Source organism: Pseudophryne corroboree, chromosome 11 (genome assembly GCF_028390025.1).
Source record: "Pseudophryne corroboree isolate aPseCor3 chromosome 11, aPseCor3.hap2, whole genome shotgun sequence".
NCBI lineage: Eukaryota > Metazoa > Chordata > Amphibia > Anura > Myobatrachidae > Pseudophryne > Pseudophryne corroboree.
This window is the reverse complement of record NC_086454.1, coordinates 148,514,665-148,522,516: the sequence shown is the minus strand read 5'-3', so window position 1 is coordinate 148,522,516 and position 7,852 is coordinate 148,514,665. Positions and strand designations below refer to the sequence as shown.

The window sequence follows — 7,852 nt, the reverse complement described above, 5'->3', positions numbered from 1 at the left end:
AACGTGTGGAAAAGGGCAGTGAGTGTAGCTTTTATATATGGGATGTGTGTTGTTGTGCCTGTTTAGCCACATGCATTTCTCCTTATTAGATAATTTTGTTGACCGTCATTACACCAGTTTAGCGACCCAGACACATGGGTATGCAGAGGTTAAATCATATGGTCAACAAAGGTTGATAACATGAGCCTCTGTTATTCCTGTTCGTGGCGTGAGGCAGAGCAAAAAGAATAGCCTATTATAATTTAAGGCATGTGTGAAGAGCAAACACAAAATTCTAATGAACCAAGTGTCTGTTAATGCAGATTGAATCTGCCCGTCAGGAAAACATTATTGAATGATATTTTCTGATACACCAACATTAATAAAGAAATCATCCATACATAATTGTTGGGTATGATACTTAATTTGTATCGAAGGTGGAAAGATTGGCTAAAAATGGCACACAGATAAATAAATAAATGTGCTTCAAAGAGATATATATTTGCTGCAATTAGTTAGACAATGCAACCAAAAACACTCACATACCAGCAGCTGATATAACAGAATACAATTGTTGCCATGGATTTGACATAAGCTGATACTTAGAAGCCAAAGGTAATTTTTGAAGAAGAAAAAACACACATCATTGCAACTACCTCTGCCCTGCACTGTGTTATAAGTATATACTTAACTTACATCTTTTGAGCATACAAAACAGCCTAAATAATTTACAGGCAAAAATTGATGACTAAAAGCCACAGATAATAGCGCAGTTAGTCATAGATAGCACCTATGGTGAATTATTATGTGCTTCACAAAGCAAATTGCTGCTAACTTACGTGTATAAAACATGAAAAGCAGCTTAGGTGATTATCAAACAAAAAATTAGCAGCTAAATACCACGGGTGGCGGTGTGAATGGAAATACACAACACCTGCAGTTGATAATTCTAGGCATATACTTGCTCCTCAAAACCAGCGAGACGACATTTGCCCAAATGAGCGTTTGACTTTACAGTAATGATGGGGACAGTGAGCAGGGGGGAAGGGGGAGAAAGGATACTTATTTGGCTGTGCGCCTCCCCATCCCATCAATTGCCGCCGAGCCGCCTAAGTCCGTGCGGTATGCAGACTGGCCGTCTCGCCCGATCTCCTGTCCACCGTCGCTGGTCTGAGACCGGTCACGTGAGAGCGCTCTCCGTGACCCTCAAACACGTACCCAACGTACGTTTCGCAGTCGGCTTGTTCACGGGTAGCGTGAGCATTATGGCGCTGGTAACAGCAATATATTGGGGAATACCACCAATAGCGGCTGTAGTAGCTAAATTAGCACAGCGGAATCGTATGTTTGATAATGCCGTGCCTGACGCTAGGGAAACCTGGGCTTAATGAAGAGACCCATATGTTCTGGTTAATTAAATTGGAGCTAACAGCTTACAGCTTAAACATAATGAGAATATGCCGTTTACAGGGAGCAAAAACATGCTTGGAAGGGAATAGATCTAATGATTGGAAAGGGTTTGTTATATACATTGAAAATGACCTATGACCATGTTGTAAATATATGTCGATTCCAGGATGAGAACCGAAAATAAAAACACAACAAAGACAAAGGCACCATAGTATCTCTATCAAAAAAATATTAATCATAATCGGTGATTTGAAATATATAATTAATAAAAGGTTGAGAAATTAGTTAATCAATTAATTGAAGTAGCGATGTAGGAAGATACCAGTGATTACTTAATTAAAGAATGCGTGTTAAACTACGAGAACCACTTGCTAATTTTTGTACTGATTGCTTATGATACTGAAGGATATTTAAATAGGATAATTGCATAAAGGAGTTTTGTAACGTTTGATAAGAGGGAAATTTTTATGCAAAAAGGTTATTCCTACTCTTTTCTGAGCACGAAATAGAGAGAAAGAGAAAAGAGATTGAAATTATGAAACGATAGAAGAAATTGCAGAGTGTGAGGAAATAGGTGATAATATACAGTAATGATGATTGAATTATATTGTGATGACTAAGTGAATAAATGTGTGATAAAAATGTAGGAACTGAGTGAATAGGAGGAAAAATGAGAAAGAAAAAGAATAGAGTATGCTGAGTGTACATGAAATCAGTGAGTGTGTGCATAAAGCATGCTGATGTAAGTCCTAAGCATGTATAAATATAATCAGATGAAATTGTGTGATGTAAAATACAAATGAAAGTGATTAAAAACCTCATCAAACCAAAGTGAAAAAAATTGATTATAGCGTGGAATAAAAAAAAAACTAAGACTATTTAACAGAAAATTACTCCTCACTAAATTCCATAACAAGAGATTGGCATCTGAATCGACATCCATCCAATCAAATCAGACGGAGGAGCGTGAGAATGGTGACACACCAGAATTACTGGGACTGGAACAAGAAGCACTGGCAGCCTTAAGGGAATTAGAATCTGAATCTCAACCTATAACTGATACACAGTGGGAGGTCAGCACAAGATTCATCTGTAAGAAAAAATCTTCTTTCTTTCCGACAGAACAGACAAGCCCTGAGGTGCAGATTTTCACAAAATTAGTATCAAAGGAGTTTGATCGCATACATCTTAACAAAAGTAGAAGACAGCATAATTCCAATCTATCCAGAAAAGAACTTAAGGCTCTAAGAGAAATTGAATCCTGGCAGGACGAGATTATCAAGCCATCTGATAAAGGGGGTAACGTGGTGATATGGCCCCAAGAACAATACTTACAGGAAGCATACCGTCAACTGGAAGATAAGTTATGCTATCAAAGGATAGTACTCAATCCCATGGAGAATTTTAAGATCAAATACAATAGAATTCTTACCCATGCGCACACTGAGGGTACTATTACTACCTCTGAATACCATTATCTCCAGACAGCTCATCCGATCATTCCCACGTTTTATATGCTCCCCAAGACACATAAAAACATCAAGAAGCCACCTGGCAGACCGATTGTATCGGGAATAGGATCACTCACTGAGAAAGCCAGTGTTTTCGTCGATCTACATCTACGACATCATGTTTTGGGGCTTCCTTCCTTTGTTCAGGACACCACCGATGTCCTTCGCAAAATTCATGACATCAAACTTGAAAAAAAACAATATTTAGTTTCCCTCGATGTGGAAGCACTATATACATCAATTGACCACCGCAAGGGGCTAGATGCTGTCAACTATTTCATGCATACAGAAGGCATGGACAATTTTCATTCATTTTTGGCTGACCTACTCTGGTTTATACTGAATCATAACCTTTTCACTTTCAATAATAGACTTTACCTGCAAACCAGGGGCACAGCCATGGGGGCAGCGTGTGCCCCTACCTATGCCAATATCTTCTTAGGGTGGTGGGAAAGGGAATTTGTGTTCAGTGACTGCAACGACATTTTCACAGACAATATCATCATGTGGGTCAGGTATATCGATGATATCCTGATGATCTGGGAGGGAGATATAGAGACACTACTGCTATTTATTGAGCACTTGAACAACAATGATCTCAATAACCGGCTTACTCATCAGATAAGCCAGGAGGAACTTCCATTCCTAGATGTCCTCATTTACAAAGATGAAAATGATATGATTGCAACGAAATTATATAGAAAAGAGACATCATCTAATACCCTGCTACACCAGACCAGTTCCCATTTTCCCCCAACCATAGACAATATTCCAAAGGGAGAATTTTTACGTTTAAGAAGGAACTGTTCCAACGATTTGGACTTTGTGGCATAAAGTAAAGATCTTTCAAATCGATTACGTGAAAGAGGGTATAGTAATACATCGATCAAGAAAGCCAGTAGAAGCGTGCAGACTATCAACAGAGAACAACTGATTTTCAACAAAAAACAGAAGCAACAAGATTCAAACACTATTAGATTCGTTGGTGGTTTCTGTAAGGAATGGTACCAGGTGAAACAAGCCATTCAGAAACATTGGGGGATCTTACATTTAGACCCCACTTTATCTGAAAAATTAGGACCACGAGTCTCCATGAGTTGGAGGAGGGCAAAAAATGTTAAAGACAGATTGGTTACCAGCCATTTTAAACAATTTCCAGCTAAGTTACAGACCACAACTGGCACGTACCCATGCGGCCATTGCAAAGCTTGCCAGTACATTCACAAGACTGATAATATTCAAGACCGATACGGCAAGAGCATTAAATTCAGACACTTCATTAACTGTTCCACAGAAGGCGTGGTGTACTGCATTACTTGCAGTTGCCATAAAAGATACGTATGGATGACAACAAGACCCTTTAAGCAGAGGATTTTGGAGCATATAGGCTCCATTCGCAACGCCACCAAAGACCTGGAAAGAATGAAGCAGATTACCTCTGTGGCACGACACTTTCTGTATCAGCACGCCGGCCGATGGGACGAACTGAAAGTATGCGGTCTAGAAAAAGTGAAAATGGGCATACGTGGAGGTGACTGGACAAACATACTCCTACGTAAGGAATGTGAATGGACTTTCAAATTAGATTCTCTGCATCCGCAGGGACTAAATGAAACAATGAATTTTGGTGCCTTCCTCCCAATTTGATTATGCATATATTTCTCAGATTTCAGTCAATATATAATTTTCCTCTTTTCCTTCTTACCAATATGCATGTCTATTCACTACATTCAGGCATCACTTGTTTTTTTATTCCACACTATAATCCATTTTTTTTCACTTTGGTTTGATGAGGTTTTTAATCACTTTCATTTGTATTTTACATCACACAATTTCATCTGATTATATTTATACATGCTTAGGACTTACATCAGCATGCTTTATGCACACACTCACTGATTTCATGTACACTCAGCATACTCTATTCTTTTTCTTTCTCATTTTTCCTCCTATTCACTCAGTTCCTACATTTTTATCACAAATTTATTCACTTAGTCATCACAATATAATTCAATCATCATTACTGTATATTATCACCTATTTCCTCACACTCTGCAATTTCCTCTATCGTTTCATAATTTCAATCTCTTTTCTCTTTCTCTCTATTTCGTGCTCAGAAAAGAGTAGGAATAACCTTTTTGCATAAAAATTTCCCTCTTATCAAACGTTACAAAACTCCTTTATGCAATTATCCTATTTAAATATCCTTCAGTATCATAAGCAATCAGTACAAAAATTAGCAAGTGGTTCTCGTAGTTTAACACGCATTCTTTAATTAAGTAATCACTGGTATCTTCCTACATCGCTACTTCAATTAATTGATTAACTAATTTCTCAACCTTTTATTCATTATATATTTCAAATCACCGATTATGATTAATATTTTTTTGATAGAGATACTATGGTGCCTTTGTCTTTGTTGTGTTTTTATTTTCGGTTCTCATCCTGGAATCGACATATATTTACAACATGGTCATAGGTCATTTTCAATGTATATAACAAACCCTTTCCAATCATTAGATCTATTCCCTTCCAAGCATGTTTTTGCTCCCTGTAAACGGCATATTCTCATTATGTTTAAGCTGTAAGCTGTTAGCTCCAATTTAATTAACCAGAACATATGGGTCTCTTCATTAAGCCCAGGTTTCCCTAGCGTCAGGCACGGCATTATCAAACATATAATTCCGCTGTACTAATTTAGCTACTACAGCCGCTATTGGTGGTATTCCCCAATATATTGCTGTTACCAGCGCCATAATGCTCACGCTACCCGTGAACAAGCCGACTGCGAAACGTACGTTGGGTACGTGTTTGAGGGTCACAGAGAGCGCTCTCACGTGACCGGTCTCAGACCAGCGACGGTGGACAGGAGATCGGGTGAGACGGCCAGTCTGCATACCGCACGGACTTCGGACTTAGGCGGCTCGGCGGCAATTGATGGGACGGGGAGGCGCACAGCCAAATAAGTATCCTTTCTCCCCCTTCCCCCCTGCTCACTGTCCCCATCATTACTGTAAAGTCAAACGCTCATTTGGGCAAATGTTGTCTCGCTGGTTTTGAGGAGCAAGTATATGCCTAGAATTATCAACTGCAGGTGTTGTGTATTTCCATTCACACCGCCACCCGTGGTATTTAGCTGCTAATTTTTTGTTTGATAATCGCCTAAGCTGCTTTTCATGTTTTATACACGTAAGTTAGCAGCAATTTGCTTTGTGAAGCACATAATAATTCACCATAGGTGCTATCTATGACTAACTGCACTATTATCTGTGGCTTTTAGCCATCAATTTTTGCCTGTAAATTATTTAGGCTGTTTTGTATGCTCAAAAGATGTAAGTTAAGTATATACTTATAACACAGTGCAGGGCAGAGGTAGTTGCAACGATGTGTGTTTTTTCTTCTTCAAAAATTACCTTTGGCTTCTAAGTATCAGCTTATGTCAAATCCATGGCAACAATTGTATTCTGTTATATCAGCTGCTGGTATGTGAGTGTTTTTGGTTGCATTGTCTAACTAATTGCAGCAAATATATATCTCCTTGAAGCACATTTATTTATTTATCTGTGTGCCATTTTTAGCCAATCTTTCCACCTTCGATACAAATTAAGTATCCTACCCAACAATTAAGTATGGATGATTTCTTTATTAATGTTGGTGTATCAGAAAATATCATTCAATAATGTTTTCCTGACGGGCAGATTCAATCTGCATTAACAGACACTTGGTTCATTAGAATTTTGTGTTTGCTCTTCACACATGCCTTAAATTATAATAGGCTATTCTTTTTGCTCTGCCTCACGCCACGAACAGGAATAACAGAGGCTCATGTTATCAACCTTTGTTGACCATATGATTTAACCTCTGCATACCCATGTGTCTGGGTCACTAAACTGGTGCAATGACGGTCAACAAAATTATCTAATAAGGAGAAATGCATGTGGCTAAACAGGCACAACAACACACATCCCATATATAAAAGCTACACTCACTGCCCTTTTCCACACGTTACCTACTACCATACCACACTGGGTATGCCCAACCCCGTTTTGATCTTGGAGGCAATACAGTGTTGGGCCTGGTCAGTACTTTAGTGGGAGACCACTTAGGAATACCAGGTGTTGTAGGTCTACAGTGGTATTTAATTGGTGATTGCATTTGAACCCACGGAGGGATGGGCATTTGCTTGCTAGACACTGAATTATCACAGTAATAATCCATCAAATATATTCGCAGATTTTACTTTATGTATGGCTTAGAAAGTTTAAAGCCATCTCATCATTAAATTGGGTATCTTGTGGTTTTTTTATTTATTATTTTTTCTTAGTGATTTCAATTAGTGTACCTAGCCTTTTATTACATATAAACTATTAAAAGTTATGTTTTAATGACTTCATTATCACATTATTATTCACACAGACATCATATCTGCAAGTAACTCTCCGGGAATGAGTGCTCCCAACCAAGGTCATTTTTTCTTCTCTTTTTAATCGATACATGGCCTCAGGCCTCCATCTTTTTTTTTCACGAAGAAGAAGCCTGCTCCCGCTGGGGAAGTGGAGGGACGGATGAATCCCTTCTGCAGATTAGACTTGATATATTCTGACATGGCTTGTGTCTCAGGAACTGACAAAGGATAGGTACGACCTCGAGGTGGCATTTTCCCCGCAATAAGCTCAATAGGACAGTCCCAGGGTCTATGCGGAGGTAATTTATCGGCCGCCTGTTCCGAGAAGACATCTGTAAATTCTCGGTAAGCCTCTGGAATAGACTCCACGTCCGATTTAGCTGATGCACGAAGTGGGAAGACAGGAGTAAGACAATTCGAGTGACAGAAAGGACTACAAGAAATTATCTGAGTCGACCTCCAGTCGACATGAGGGTTGTGAAGCTTGAGCCAGGCAAGACCAAGGACGAGAGCGTGAGACATCTCCTGAATCACAAGGAACTTCAGT

At 39.0% G+C, this 7,852-nt stretch overlaps 1 pseudogene; it reads left to right on the top strand.

The window, feature by feature from the left end:
- Positions 1-6,907: 6,907 nt before the first annotated feature.
- On the top strand, positions 6,908-7,027 carry LOC134971286 (5S ribosomal RNA; annotated as a pseudogene).
- Positions 7,028-7,852: the final 825 nt, after the last annotated feature.